Source organism: Aegilops tauschii, chromosome 3, assembly GCF_002575655.3.
Source record: "Aegilops tauschii subsp. strangulata cultivar AL8/78 chromosome 3, Aet v6.0, whole genome shotgun sequence".
Taxonomy (NCBI): Eukaryota; Viridiplantae; Streptophyta; class Magnoliopsida; order Poales; family Poaceae; genus Aegilops; species Aegilops tauschii.
This window is the reverse complement of record NC_053037.3, coordinates 14,308,190-14,322,436: the sequence shown is the minus strand read 5'-3', so window position 1 is coordinate 14,322,436 and position 14,247 is coordinate 14,308,190.

Here is a 14,247-nt window from a genome sequence, read left to right as displayed (position 1 = left end):
AGTCACACATTTCACTATTTGAGTTTGAAACTATTGTTCTAAAAAACAATAATTATTTAGTAACACTAATATTTCTTGAATAAGTAGTTTGACCACAGTTTGACCAGATTTGACCAAAATTCAAAAAACTAAAATAATTATTTAGTAACACTAATATTTCTTGAATAATTAGTTTGATCATTGTTTGACCACAGTTTGACCAGATTTGACCAAAATTCAAAAAAATTGAAATAATTATTTAGTAACACTAATATTCTTGAATAATTATTTAGTAACACTAATACTTCTTGAATAAGTAGTTTGACCATAGTTTGACCAGATTTAACAAAAAATCAAAAAAAAGAAATTTGAGCATAACTTTTTTTCCTTTTAGAATTTGAGAATTCTAAAAATTTGCAAACAGGCCGTAGGCGGTCAATATCGGATGCTGATTTTCGTGCTGAACATTTTGATATATTATACGTTTTTTCTGACATCGTATGCAAAAGTTATAGCCGTTTTACATTTTCCCTACACTTTTTGCAAAACATGTCCAAATTTAAGTTTTTAAATTTTCCTAACTAGTACATGTAGTAACATAACTACATCTGAAAGGATTTTAATTTTTAAAGTTTTTATAATTTTCTTTTGCTTTTTACAAAATTGAAAAGGTGAGGGGGGGGGGAGGGGGCTAGAGTTTGAAAATGGGACCTTTAGTACCGGTTCGTGCCATGAACCGGTACTAATGCCTCAAACCCCATTAGTACCGGTTGGTGCCACGAACCGGTACTAATGGGCATCGCACCCTTTAGTCCCGGTTCGTGGCACTAACCGGGATTAATGCTCTTTTCTGGCCGAACCAAAACCCTGTTTTTTACTAGTGAGCTCACCACACCACCAACTGCGTGTTACACGAGTAGTCCTTCCAAAGTAAATAATAGGGCACATTAGTTAGTGCCGGCACTACTAAGGACACTGCAAGATGTACATCCACCCATCCACTCGGAGAAAAAGCGTAGAAAATTGTCACCTTCGTGTTAGTATGTCACTATATATTCATTTTACCTTTTAATCCCTGATTGGGGGCTCACGTCATGAAGCTGATGTATGGTGCCACGGAAATCACGGACTAACTTAAGCTGGTGGACACTCTCCATTACCCGGCCCTATAAAACCGAGACCCACAACAACAGTCGTCTTAGTTAATTTAGACGGTGGTCATCGTCCACTTTCTTATGGATCGCACTCGTGATAGTGTGGTAATCCACGAAGCAACTAAACAATGTACAAGTTGGTTGTTTGGTAGGATAAAAACGATTCTCAAGTTGGGCACTTGGTTTGCGGGAATCCCACACTCTTCCTTCTGGCTATATCTCATCATGGGTGATGTGGAAAGACTAGAAAAATCTGGCGGATGATTCCCAGCTAGCCTGGCACTTGTGAAAACGAAATGGCCTTCTCGCGATTTCCTTTTTTTAGGGGGTGATTTCCGTTTTTGCCTAGCCGTCGACGGCCTTTATTGATCGAATAAAGTCATCACTCATCACAACATAAAAGAAGAAACCAGGCAAACGCTGGCGAAATGATCTTTTAATAATACCAAGAGTTACATCGAGATCATCTCTTAAACTGTAAATGGTTCACCAAACAACCAAAAGTAAAATCTGTTCACCAAATGATGCATTAGATAAATTGTATACTTTATACCTTGGAATTCATAGGGCACGCAACTCTAAAGCCCTTCCTGGCCACCCGATTGCCTCGCGATCAGCAAAATAGTTGGATCCCGCACGAGGGAACAGTATGTTTTAAGTTTTAATCTATGAAGCTTATGATTTTGCAACTAAAACTTTCGATTTTCTTGGTCGCTCGTACCAAATTTCAAAATTGAAACTTTAAGTGATCTGACTTCGTCGGTCGCTTGTACTAAGTTTCAAAGGTTGAAACTTAATGATTTTTTTAAAACTCCTCAAAATGTATTCAAAATGGATCTTATTTCAAAGCTCTCGTCAAGAGAAACACGAATATGAAACATAATTTGATCTAGACTTTTACTTAAAGATAGGAAAGATTGAAAATCGGAAGCCAAAAGAAAGGAGCACATGTGAAGGACTCGGTGCCCCTGCACCTGCGTGCCACAAATCCTTTCCCCTTCATACCCATGCTTTTACCTTTCACGATGATTTTCTAGGGGATATCTTCCATGAATGATTTTTTTTGAGGGGATATCTCTTCACGATGATGGACCTGCTTACATGATTATTATCATTTTGATTTTTATGTTTTGTTGGAATGGCAATATGTTTCAATAAAGCTTCCTTGTATATATTTTCGTAAAGCACCAACATGCAAATTGTTAGAAAACTAGATTGCTTAAAGGCGTAAACCGGCAAAAGGTTAGGCACACTAGATTGGTTAAAATCAATGTCGTTAGTTCTTTCAGTGAACATTATAGTTTGGTAAGTGTCGAAATCATGCTCTCTTTTTACACGACTTGACGACTACATGTCCTGTTCCTGGTGCATGCATGTTAAATCACGTTTCTACACATTTTGTCGATGCTTTGTTGACTTTGTTTGTACATATATTCCATATGTTTCGTGTCAAGAAAAAGAATTTAAAAAATATGCTCGACGATTGCATTGACATGGATTATGATCCCATCCATCCTTGAATGACTCCCCTCCCTGCCATCTTCACTCAGTGGTAGCTTGCAGGGAGGGAGTGGCAATTTAGGAGGTGAGGCGTTTCAGAGCTTACGATGCGACATGTAATATAAGCTCCTAAGTTTGTGGCAAAGGGTTTCAACTGTTGGTCGATCCATGTTATGCCAAATGAATGTTAGGAAATTTACAACAGAGACAAAACATGCTGCTAGGCAAGGGCGATAGAGGGGACACAGAAGCCTCGCCAAATTTGACGGGTCAGATTGAGATGGTGTATTTTATGTACAAATATGCTCTGCTTTTTCAAACTTGTTGTGCGCATATTCCATACACCCGGTTTCAAGAAATTAGCCGACTTTTGTTACTACGTCAAAACGTTGATGAGCCGGTTATGGCCCCACACATTCTTGGATGGCCCACACAAAGTTACACTCTCCCCTCGGTCTATCTCTTTCTCTGTGCTCGCTTGGAAGGATGGTGTCGAAAGAGAGTAAGAGGTGAGGCGTGCGAGATCATTCAAAGTTTCACGATTATGCCGATTCCATATAGATGGTTGGATCAATGTCATAGCCAATTGAAGGTGGGGAGAGTTGCTACAAGGACACATCATATGCCGATTCCATGTAGATGGTTGGATCAATGTCATAGCCAAGTGAAGGTGGTGTGAGTTGCTATGAGAACACATCACGCCACCGACCAAGGATGATTAAAGAAGAAAAGAGTTGGGCCGATTAATGAGCAACACCTGACCCGATAGCCATACATGGCACAATTGATTAAGGAAAAGTGGCGAAAACTACACACGCATCTATCTATCAAGGCACGTCGACCAAGCCGGATACAAGGGCGCCAAATCCCATGACCGTCGAAAGCACCTTGTATCCATGCAAGTCGACCTCCGCAACGCTCTTGCAACAACAGGAGGTGCACTGTCGATAACAAAACATTCTTCACTACCTTATTTTATTCTTTTTTTGTGTGAAACTATATTGTTTTATTCCATCGTGTAACTTTTTTTTTATAAAGCGAGGTGAAAGCATATTTCAAAAGAAGAGTTGCACCGGAGCCTCACGTTCTGAATATATGAGATGATGAAGGGCGGTTCAGAGGAAGACAGGCTTGTGGAGGTCTGAGTGAGACCTAGAGCAAGGACCAGCCCACACAAGTCGAATAGGAGAACGGGTCAGACGTTCAAAAATCAAGAGCCAGGCTCGCCATGTATGACATCACGCGCTCTTCCATACGGTGATGTCAGCCCGCTTTCGTGCCCCAAAGTCATCGCTGGCATCACTGGAATGGTGGGCCCACGGCTGGCGCATGAACATGTGACCTTGACTCGTTAGCCAGGTCAAGAAGGTCGGTCTCCTTCCCCGCAAAAAAAAAAAAAGAAGGTCGGTCTCCTTTAACAGCTAAAAAAATGGGTTCTTTTAACAGCCATGGGTCCGTGGCTTAACTAACGACACAGCATTAGCAATCGATCGATTTGGAGCATTATTCAGACAGAGTACAGAGCATTATTAGCACTGGCAGCATCTTTCTTTCTGCAGCATCCGGCATGACGGTACCAATTTGATTGGTGGCACTGTAGCTGTGCAGCGATTCGGGCATCTTAGCAGTGGACACGATGGTTATCTTGATGGGCCGTCCTGTACTGACCTCTATGTTTTGTTTGTTGGTTCTTGCCTTGCGCTGTCGACCGCTAAGTGGAAGACCATGTGTTAAGAGACAACCAACTTCTTACCTAAACATTAGCTACTATACATCACTTGCGAGAAATGTTTTGGTGTTTTCCTTTCTTGTTTACAAGGCTTGTGGTATTTATTCCATTTAGTTTATACTATGATCTTGTTGCTACGATGTTACCGGTGCGGACCCAACTAAGGCCACGTCTATTCCATACGCGATTGTGTACAAGCTTAAGGACTGAAAATTTGAAAATATTGCCTGGGTTTTGTGTAATAGCCTCGCTCTCTAACGCAGAGACGCTGTGGGGCGCTAAATCTCTCATTTGGAACCAGAAACTCGTCGACTAGACTGCTACTCCCTCCGTTCCTAAATATTTGTCTTTCTAAATATTTCAGCAAATGACTACATACGAAGCAAAATGAGTGAATCTACACTCTAAAATGTGTCTATATACATCCGTATGTGGTAGTCCATTTGAAATCTCTAAAAAGTCAAATATTTAGGAACGGAGGGAGTAAAAAATATCAAAGTCTCACTTACGTTTGATAATAAATGGATTATTTGTGCGTCTTAACTTTTTGACTCTTCTTTCTCCTTCTTGCATGAATACGACATGGCAAAGTTGACAGCTAACAAACGTCACATTATTGGAGATGTGTTTCGTGACGCAATAGCTAGTAATAATTGATCGACGACTCCATTCATCAGTAGGCGATGTATGACCGTGTGACGACACATGTGTACGTGTCTATGTGTTTTATTTTGAAAATAAACAAGAAACTGTGTTGCTGAGTTGCTCTATCAACAAGCATAGAAAAGGAGCAGAATTTACGAAAATCCTTTTCTGAGCCCGGGCTCATCTGCACCTATGTTGAATAAAAAAAACAAAACAAATACTAGAAAAATAATAAAAAAAAATTCCCATGGCAGACAATTTGATGCGTGAGGTGCGCCCCAATTTTTAAATCATTTGGATAACTGAGTAACTCTTGGCAAAAAAGACAAATTCAAGGTCTGTAAAACAAACTGTTCATGTACTGTTTTGACCCGATTTATCTTTTTTGCTGAAAGCTACTCAGATGCCGAAATGAGCTAATACTTGGAGCAAACCTCACGCAATAAATTGTCTACCATGGGAATAGAATTTGGAATTTTCTAGTATTTATTTTAAAAAAATTCTGATCGGGTGCAGATGAGCCGAATCGCTGCACTCCAGAATTTATAGCTTTGGATCAATCAGCAAAGGTCTGCTGACGTGGGACTCATAGTGATCCGTTGACATGGCATGACGAGCATCTTCGCCTCGTACAATGAGAAGAACAAAACTACTTTCCCTTTGTGCCAACTAAAGTCAGTCCGTGACAAATCCGAGGACACAAGTTGTACATGTAAAACAAGGGGTCATGTGTCCGTGTTTTTGTGTTTTTGCATGCTTCATGGTTTCCATGGTCGTAGTCACTTTTGCTCGCCTCAGGCTGAGCAATGCAATGCAATATAATTATGGCGCTAGCTCCCAACTCACGGATGGCTTAATGCATGAACAAAGTAGTGAGAGTTGCCATCAGCACAATGCAACGCATATTGGTGGTTCGGCAATTGTATCTTGAAGAGCCACTTGCAGTTCTCCACACCTTTTTTCCCCACAAGAAAAATCACACGCTACTTTCTCTAACCAGTTTTTTTCCTGGGGGAATCAGTTTTTAGTGGAGTATTTGTGACTCTAGATTATGAGCCCTTGTTGCAAGGAACATGATATTTACCCACCCAAAATCATTATAGTTCATGTTAGGGTAATAATTTGGTATTACATTTGAGTCGGGGCACAAGAAATCACTAACTCCGAACCTAACGAAAAACACATACTACTGATTGGCTGATAAGCTCAAGAAAACATCGGATCTGACTGGTTGGGTCCACTTGTCGGGCCGATGTGGCAAAGGCTGATCCAAGTCAATATTTGACCTGCTGAGATGGACGACGGACCTACCCGCCAGCCATTCATCTTCTTTCACCTTTTTATTCTTCCTCTTCGTCTCTTCCAGCGGCGGCTCATTCAGAGGCGAGCTTCCGTCGTCGACCTGCCGCACAATGGGAGTTGCGCCTCCAGCTCGTGGAGGCAGTGGCGGCCTCGGGCCCCGGGCCCCGGGCGCCACGGCGGAGTTCGTGCTAGAGCTGTTGTGCACGGCGGCGCTCATGGAGGTCATGCCCGCCCCGTTCTGACACGTGCGATGGAGGGCATGTCCAACCTAGTCCATCTACGGTAGGGAGGTCAAGGGCCCGTGGTGGGCATGCAACGTGTGTGAATGGCTCAAGGGCTCTCAAAGCACGCGACGGTGCAAGGTGACCCAGGAAGGCCGCGCAGATGACCGATGGCTAGTGAGGGAAGCGAGCGGCACGGCGGCGCGCGGTGCGTGGAGACCTAGGCTCATGAGGAAACGTAGCGGTACGGTGGTGCACTAGTCTTGGTGCCGGCCAACCTCGGTGGCACGCTGCCCACAGCTTGCTTGTTGCAATGCCTAGAAAAAATAGAGGAATAAGTAAAGCGAAAAAAAAAGAACCACTCTAGTCACTGAAAAATGGGTTCCTTGTCCACCTCAGCATTTTGTACACTTAGACACGCTACGCCAGCCTGACAGGTGGGACCAACTGGTCAGATCCGCTGTTTTCGCGAGCTTATCAGCCGATTAGTATGATGTGGTATTCGTTACTCGCAAAGTTGGTGGTTTCTTGTGCCTTGCCTCAAATGTGGTACCAAATTGTTACGCTAGCCCCAACCGTGGTGGTTTTGGGTAAATACTTCGCAGGGGACACATTTTTTGCGTTAACAATGAAATGTACCTGCCAGACTTGAGAAGAATAGTAAAAGAACAAAAGGAAAAAGAGTGCCGACAATTTGGTCCACCATGACGATATGTTGCTCGTGATGTCGTTCTTATTGTTTTGGTCTTGTTCGCCGCTGATGAATTCGGTTCGCAACGGCCTGGCTCCTCCCCAGGGTTTGAGTGGCGAGGCATAAGGCTTTGGGCAAAAGCCTTGTTCCTTGATGGGGGCCGTCTCCGGTGATGCTCCAAGGAGGCATAGTCGCTGAGTACTTCTTCTTACTAGGCGGTGACTGGTTAGAGGGGAAGCGACGTTGGAGGTTATTGGCTCGGCCGGACCTATCCCAAGTTCGGTGTGGCAGTTGTGTGTAGCTCTGGGCCCAAGCTTCTTGATCAACATGACTCCATGCCAGTGACGACAGCTTCCTGAGACGTTGTTTCCCTTCTTGAAGGCGTCTCCGAATATATTGCATATAATCGCAATGAGGACACGTTAGAGCATCTCCAACAGCTGCCTAGAAATTTGGTTCCCTAAAAATGGTTTAGGTGAGGAAAGGAAAGGATTTATGGTACGAGAAAAAGTTGTTTTTTGAGCAGCCCTAAAACTGGTGCCTTAAAATTGAAACATGAACTAAGAACATATATATTCATTGCCCATTTGGGAATTTAGTATGAAATGTTGCACATTAAACATGAAACTTCATAACTTTTGAACACTACTATGATAGACAAGCTCTTTGGTGGAGCATTACGCTGGAGGTACACGTTGAAGTCATCGTCGTCCTCATCGATATCCATCACCCCTCCTCCGGAGGGGCATGCCTCATGGTCATTGACAGTAAACCTACTCCGCGGCTTCACCTCCTTCCCCTCTTCCTCGTCGGAGAGCTCCATCTCGAGCTGGTCGAATAACTCATCCTCCTCATCCTCCTCCTACAAATTTCTTACGTAACAGTTTCCTCCTCTAAGAATGCAATGTTCTCGCTGAGGAGCTTCGGGCTGACCTAGCTTCGCCACATAGAGCTCATCGTTGGCCTCGGTCTTGCGTTGCGCCTTTTGCTTTTCAGAACATAGAATCTAAATGACAAGAGTAGTTAATCCGCGTACTCAGCATCCTCGGGCACTGGTACAGAATGGGGCTTTGGAGATAGTTTTGTTACATGGACCAGCAGCTGTTTCCAAATCCGCTTCAAAGACTACAACACAAATATTCCCCACGGCGGTGGCGGTTGTAGAAACCACCTCTAGTGTCGTAGACATCGTAGGTAGTTCGAACGCATAACAACTTCCAATGCTTTACATGCCACATGTGGTTTTGTACGAATAATCGTCTCCATTTGGTATGTCAGGGATCTAATTATTTCCTTCCTAAATAGTTTTAACATGCTCCTTCTTATCTTACCTCCGCTTTTCAAATGAGAGGCAAGAGTATATAATAGATCTGAGCCGTTGATCTCATCAAATAGTGGTCTGATTAACTCTTATCCTCTTACCTCACATGTAAAAAGAGGAGGTAATAGGGAGCATGTTAAAATTTACCTTCCTATTAAATACCTACCATGCTAATGATAGCCAGATGAAACACTATAATAAAAAAGTACAAAGACAACATATCTTTCATTGCGGTAGCCATAGTACAAAAGTTTTTCAAGTTCACATGATACTGTAACATTGAAATAGTACAAAAGTTATTGGAGGTTGAGAGTGGAGACCCTTTCATAAGGGATTCTCTTCTTCATGCTTTTGGAGTTTGAAAAAAGAAGTGATTTCGTGCACTCCTCCTTCGCTATCCGCCTCACGCGCACGTTGTGTTTCGTGAATAAGCCTCGCCGAACCGAGTCGAGCTCAGACCTACGTCATGCATACACTTAATTTTTGCCGGTCAAGAACGAATAATTGAGTCATTAACGGACGCACTAGACATCAGACCGTGGGCCGACTCGGTCATGGGTCCAGCCACACGTCTTCCTCCACGACGGCCTATATATTGAAGGCGTCGGCAAAACTGGCCCTCGCCCAGATCAGATCGCATCTACTCTACCTCCTTGCGCGCAACCCACTCCCGTCCCGCTCGCTGTTGTTGCTTCCGACAATTTCATCACGTCGACCGCTTGCACGGTTGTACCGGAGAGTAGGGCTCCGAAACCCCTTCCTTTGCGATCCTGCACTAGGAGAAGTGCGATTAAGTTTTCAAGGATCGTCTCCAACGTGACTGCTCGCTGCTATTTATCTTCATCCACTGCATTGACTACTTCCTTGACCTCTCAGACTTCGACATGGGTGAGAACTCCGAAGCCGCCAAAAAGAAGGCTATTGGAGATGCCGCTGTCGCCGCCGCGGCTGTGACCTGCCGACTGGAGGGTATAATCTGTTTATCCCTCTTCTAATGGTTTCTATGTTAGCCGTGGAGTCCTGTTCTATTTGTAGCACGTGCTCACATGCTTAAAAAAATATCAATATACGTTTAATACTGTTAATGTCATGTCCATGATGTATTTATGAATTAAATTAACCAGAAAATTGTTAATATATCCAACAAGAATGACCTGCAAAGGCCTACACCTCGCTTGCGGCGGCGTGCTACATGTCTCTTTGAATCGAGATCGGTCCTGTTCACAAAAAAAAATTGTTTCGAATCAAGATATTTGCAAGTATTGTCGGCGTATATATGGGCCCTTCTACAAAACATGCTTGATGTTTTTTTTTTTGCGGGTGAAAACATGCTTGATGTTGGCCCTGTCTCTCCCTGCCTCGACAGCTCATCTCCTCTGCGCGCGATGTTTCCGCGATGGTAACAGTGATTTCTCCGTGTGCCGTCGTCGTCGTCGTCTCAGAAGAAAATGACGCCGTTCCCGTCCTGGGATTTCACACTAAATGTCCATGTGCGGTGCACCGTCGGCCTACGCACACAGCATCCAGATCAGAATGTTCGTGGCCCCAGAAAAATCGAGCCAACGTGCTAGTAATTGTGGATTAATGGAGGGTTCGCTGTAGAAGAGATCTGGCATGAGACCGACGTGATTTAATGGATTGAAAACACACAACCGAAGGAAAACGATGGGGAGGAAGAGCACCAAAGATGTCATGGTCCGCTCACGGCTCCTGGCCATCGATGTGTCGGGAGAAGTTTTGTTTGGGTAGTACATATTCGATTTGGCTGTGTGCATCTCAGTTATGTAGAGGCCGGGTGTTACTCATAATGTTTTGTATCCCCTTGCTACATTCTGAGATAATAAAATCGCCCTTTATCGAAAAAACAACATTTTTTTATACTAGTGCAGTGTAAAAAACGCTCTTATATTATGAGACGAAGGGAGTACATATTTCTGATGGCCATTTTTCCGAGGCAAAGATTGAAGCCACTCAAGTTTATCTTTATTTTTCTTTCGGATCACTAAAGTTTACCTCGGAAGGGGCTATGTATCGCGGCGTTTCCTATTTGACGCTCGCGAGCGTCCAGGTGCTGTGCTTCCGCTGAAGAAGTGCTCGAGACAGCACCGCGAAACGGGCCGGCCCAATTCCTGCATCAAAGCAGGCAAACTGGTTTTTGGAACCTTCTAGAAGGTTCCCTCAACCGATTTTTTCTTTTTGTTTTTTCCTTTTGGCCGGTTTTCAGGTTTTCTCTGTTTCCTTTTTCTTTTTTGTTTGTGTTTTTTTTCTGTTTCTGCTTCTATTTCTTTCTTTTTTCCTTTCCTTTTTCGTTTTTATTTTATCCTCTGTTTTCAAAAACGTTTTTATTTTGTTCATGATTTCGAAAATTGTTCACAGTTTCAAATTTGGTTCACTTTTTTAAAAATTTGTTTGCAATTCAAAAAATTGTTCATCGTATATCACAAAATTATTCAACATGTATTTACATTTTGTTTAGCGTATATCACAAAAATGTTCAATGTGTAGTTAAAAATTGTTTAGCGTATATTACACAAAATGTCCAATGTATATTTAAAAGTTGTCCATCGTATATCACAAAAAGTTCAATGTGTTTTAATTATTGTGCAGTGTTTATCGCAAAAATGTTCAATGTGTAGTTAAAAGTTGTTCAGTGTATATTACAAAATTTCAATATATAACTAAAATTTGTTTATCCTACATAAAAGAATCAATAAATGTTTGGAATTTCATAATTGTACTCATGTTTTAATAATTGTTCACGTTTAAAAAAAATACGTTTTAAAGTTTTGTTCTAGTTTTGAAATTTGTTCAAGAAAACATTATTCATTTTTTTGAAGGAAGATTAAAAAAAGGGATGTGCGGTGCACATAGCACTTTAAGGGTGGCGCCGTAATTTAAGACATGCACAGTCGCCCCTAGATGCAGTGGTTGGCAACGTTGTTATCCAGAGTTTAGGTCGTGGGTTCGACTCCATCCTACGCTGGTAGTTTTCTGTTTTTATTACGTTCACTCGGCTCCTAGGAATGGGCCGGCCCGTTTGCACGAAACCTTCAGCGAAACCTCCTCTTTTTGACGCTAACGAGCGTCGAATAGGAGCTCTCATGTATCGCATGCTGCGTGTGTGCGTGGCCTACGTTAGCCCATTGTTCAGTTGTGCATGAAGACGCCGGCCCAACATAGGTTCCTGGGAGAGTGGTTTTAGGAAGCTTGTATGATCGATTATGACCGGTTTTAGAAGCTTTCGAGCGTTGTCTCGAAAAAAAGAAGAAGCTTTCGAGCGTTTTGACTTTTCTGGGTTTTATGTTGTTTTTTTTGCAATACATGTTTACTTTCTTCAATACACAGCATACTTTTTGGATCATTTTTATACACATTTAATATTTTTTATATACATGATGAACATTTTTTTTAAACATCTTGTGAACATTTTTTTTACATTGTCTAAATATTTTATAATAATTTGATAAATATATTTTCGTAAAGGCATAAAGTCAATTTTAGTTTCACACATATGTATTATTAGTGGAAAACATTTTTCTGATTATGTGAAAAATTGTACATTGTATAAGCATTTTAGAAGATATTATGATTTGTTTAGTGATTCTTTTTAAATGTCACAACCATTTGTTTGAATGCTGTTAACATTTTATAAAAGTTGTGTAAACATTTTCTTAACACCACATGATATATTTTAAGACATTTACGAATATATTTTTGAAACACGGGAACATTTTTTGAAGTTTCATGAAACATTGAAAAAATGTTATCATCATTTTAGAATAGTTGTACAAACTTATTTTTGCTCTACATTAATAATTTAAATGTAAAATAAATTAGGTTTTGTAACCTATATACTTAAAATATTTCAAATCATAAATAAAAGGAAAAAGGATTTTTTAACGAAACTAACTAAATAATGCTACTGGGCTGGCCCATTCTGCCTGGTCCCTAAGGCGAGGGGAAGCTTGGTCTCTCGCTAAGAGAGACAAAGCCGTGCCTAGAAGACATACCCTAATGCACTGATCTTGGACCAACCTGATGCACAAAATTCTTTTAGTTGTACTAGGACAATGCCCATGTATTGCAACGGGATATAAATATTCTACTATCTTTGCTTGTGATTTAGCTGCCCATATTAATGCGATTATCTCTACTCTTATAAAAATGCGAGTTGGTGACGATGGTGTGCCTGCCTTCGGGCTATATGTACCGTCCGATCTGAAATCTAAGGTTGAGACTGAGACTGAGATGTATTGTGCCCAACCAACCGCCAAAACACGAATAGTCTAGAGGTTTCTCCTTCTCTAGGGAAACAGATTATTCTAGAACCCCTCCAAACCTCTAGACTATTCATGATATATGCAATTATATACTGATTCATTGCAAGCGTGAGATTATTGACATTAACAATTTAACATGTATATATGGACGTATTAAAAGGTGGAAATTCTAGCCACGAGCAGGAGTCGTCCTGCCACTTCTCAGGAAGATGACAGTTTTAAGTCACCGCCTTATTATGCCACAGTGGCTCAACTCATCGACATCCATGACCGACACAAGAGGAGGGGGCTCGAAGACCGGTGTTTGCTCCGTAGTTAAGTATCAGTGACTAGATTATGCATACCCCGTTGCAACGTACGGGCTCTTTTGCTAGTATAAGTAAATGTTTATCAAATCTTGCCTTGATTTATATTATATGTTTATGAGAAGTTTGGCTGGTAATTTAAAGTGAAATTCGTTCAGGAAGAAAGTAAATTAAGATGATTGATTATCATATAGGGAAGTTTGGACAAAGTGGTGGTGGGAAGAAAAATGAAACATGGAGTAGGGCATTTTTGGAGACCGAGCTCCATAGAGGCCTTAATTTTGAAAAAAATAAATCAAAATTCAAACTTTCCAATTTCAAAAACTCTAAAAAATAATATACACATGTATACAAGGATGTAATGTGTATGTGTGTGAAAATTTAGGATGAAATGCCTTGTAATGCTAGCTGAACAAAAAAAAATCATGGACTTTGAGGATGAATGTATGCTAAAAAGCCATAGATTTGTCTTTTTTGTGAAGCCCTCATTTTTAATGTATTTCGACCTGAAAATTTACACACATGTACATTATGTCTCTAGGTATATGTGTATTTGTTTAAAAAAAATGAAACTGAAAAGTTTTCAAATTAAGGTCTTCATGGAGCTCGGCCTTCATTTGGCGTTTTCAAAACATGAAACTTTACATTCTTTTTAAGTAGTAGAGATAGAGAAGATGTAGTACTAATTCTTTTTTCCGGTATTCTTGTGCATCAAAGTCGGCCTAATAACACAACATAAAGTTTTAGTCAAGAGGTCAAGGATGTATGCAGCAAAATTATTGAACATGACATGATTCCGCACCCAGCATATATCTTCAAACTCAAACATCTCTCACCTACAAACATATGCATAATTAAACCAAACAAGTAGTACAAAAAAAGTGAACCAACTTCACATTTTTCTCGACAAAAGATGATATATTAACAAAAAAAAGGTTATATATTAGTCCACCAAAATAAGATACACCTAGACTCTACAACAACGTGACTAGTCCCGAGGTTTAGGATCTATGCCAAAAACAAATATTAGCCGAAACATGAATCTGTACTCAACAACAATCTTCGAACACAAACATGTTTGGCCTACAAACATAGGCATAATCAAACCAAACAAGTAGTA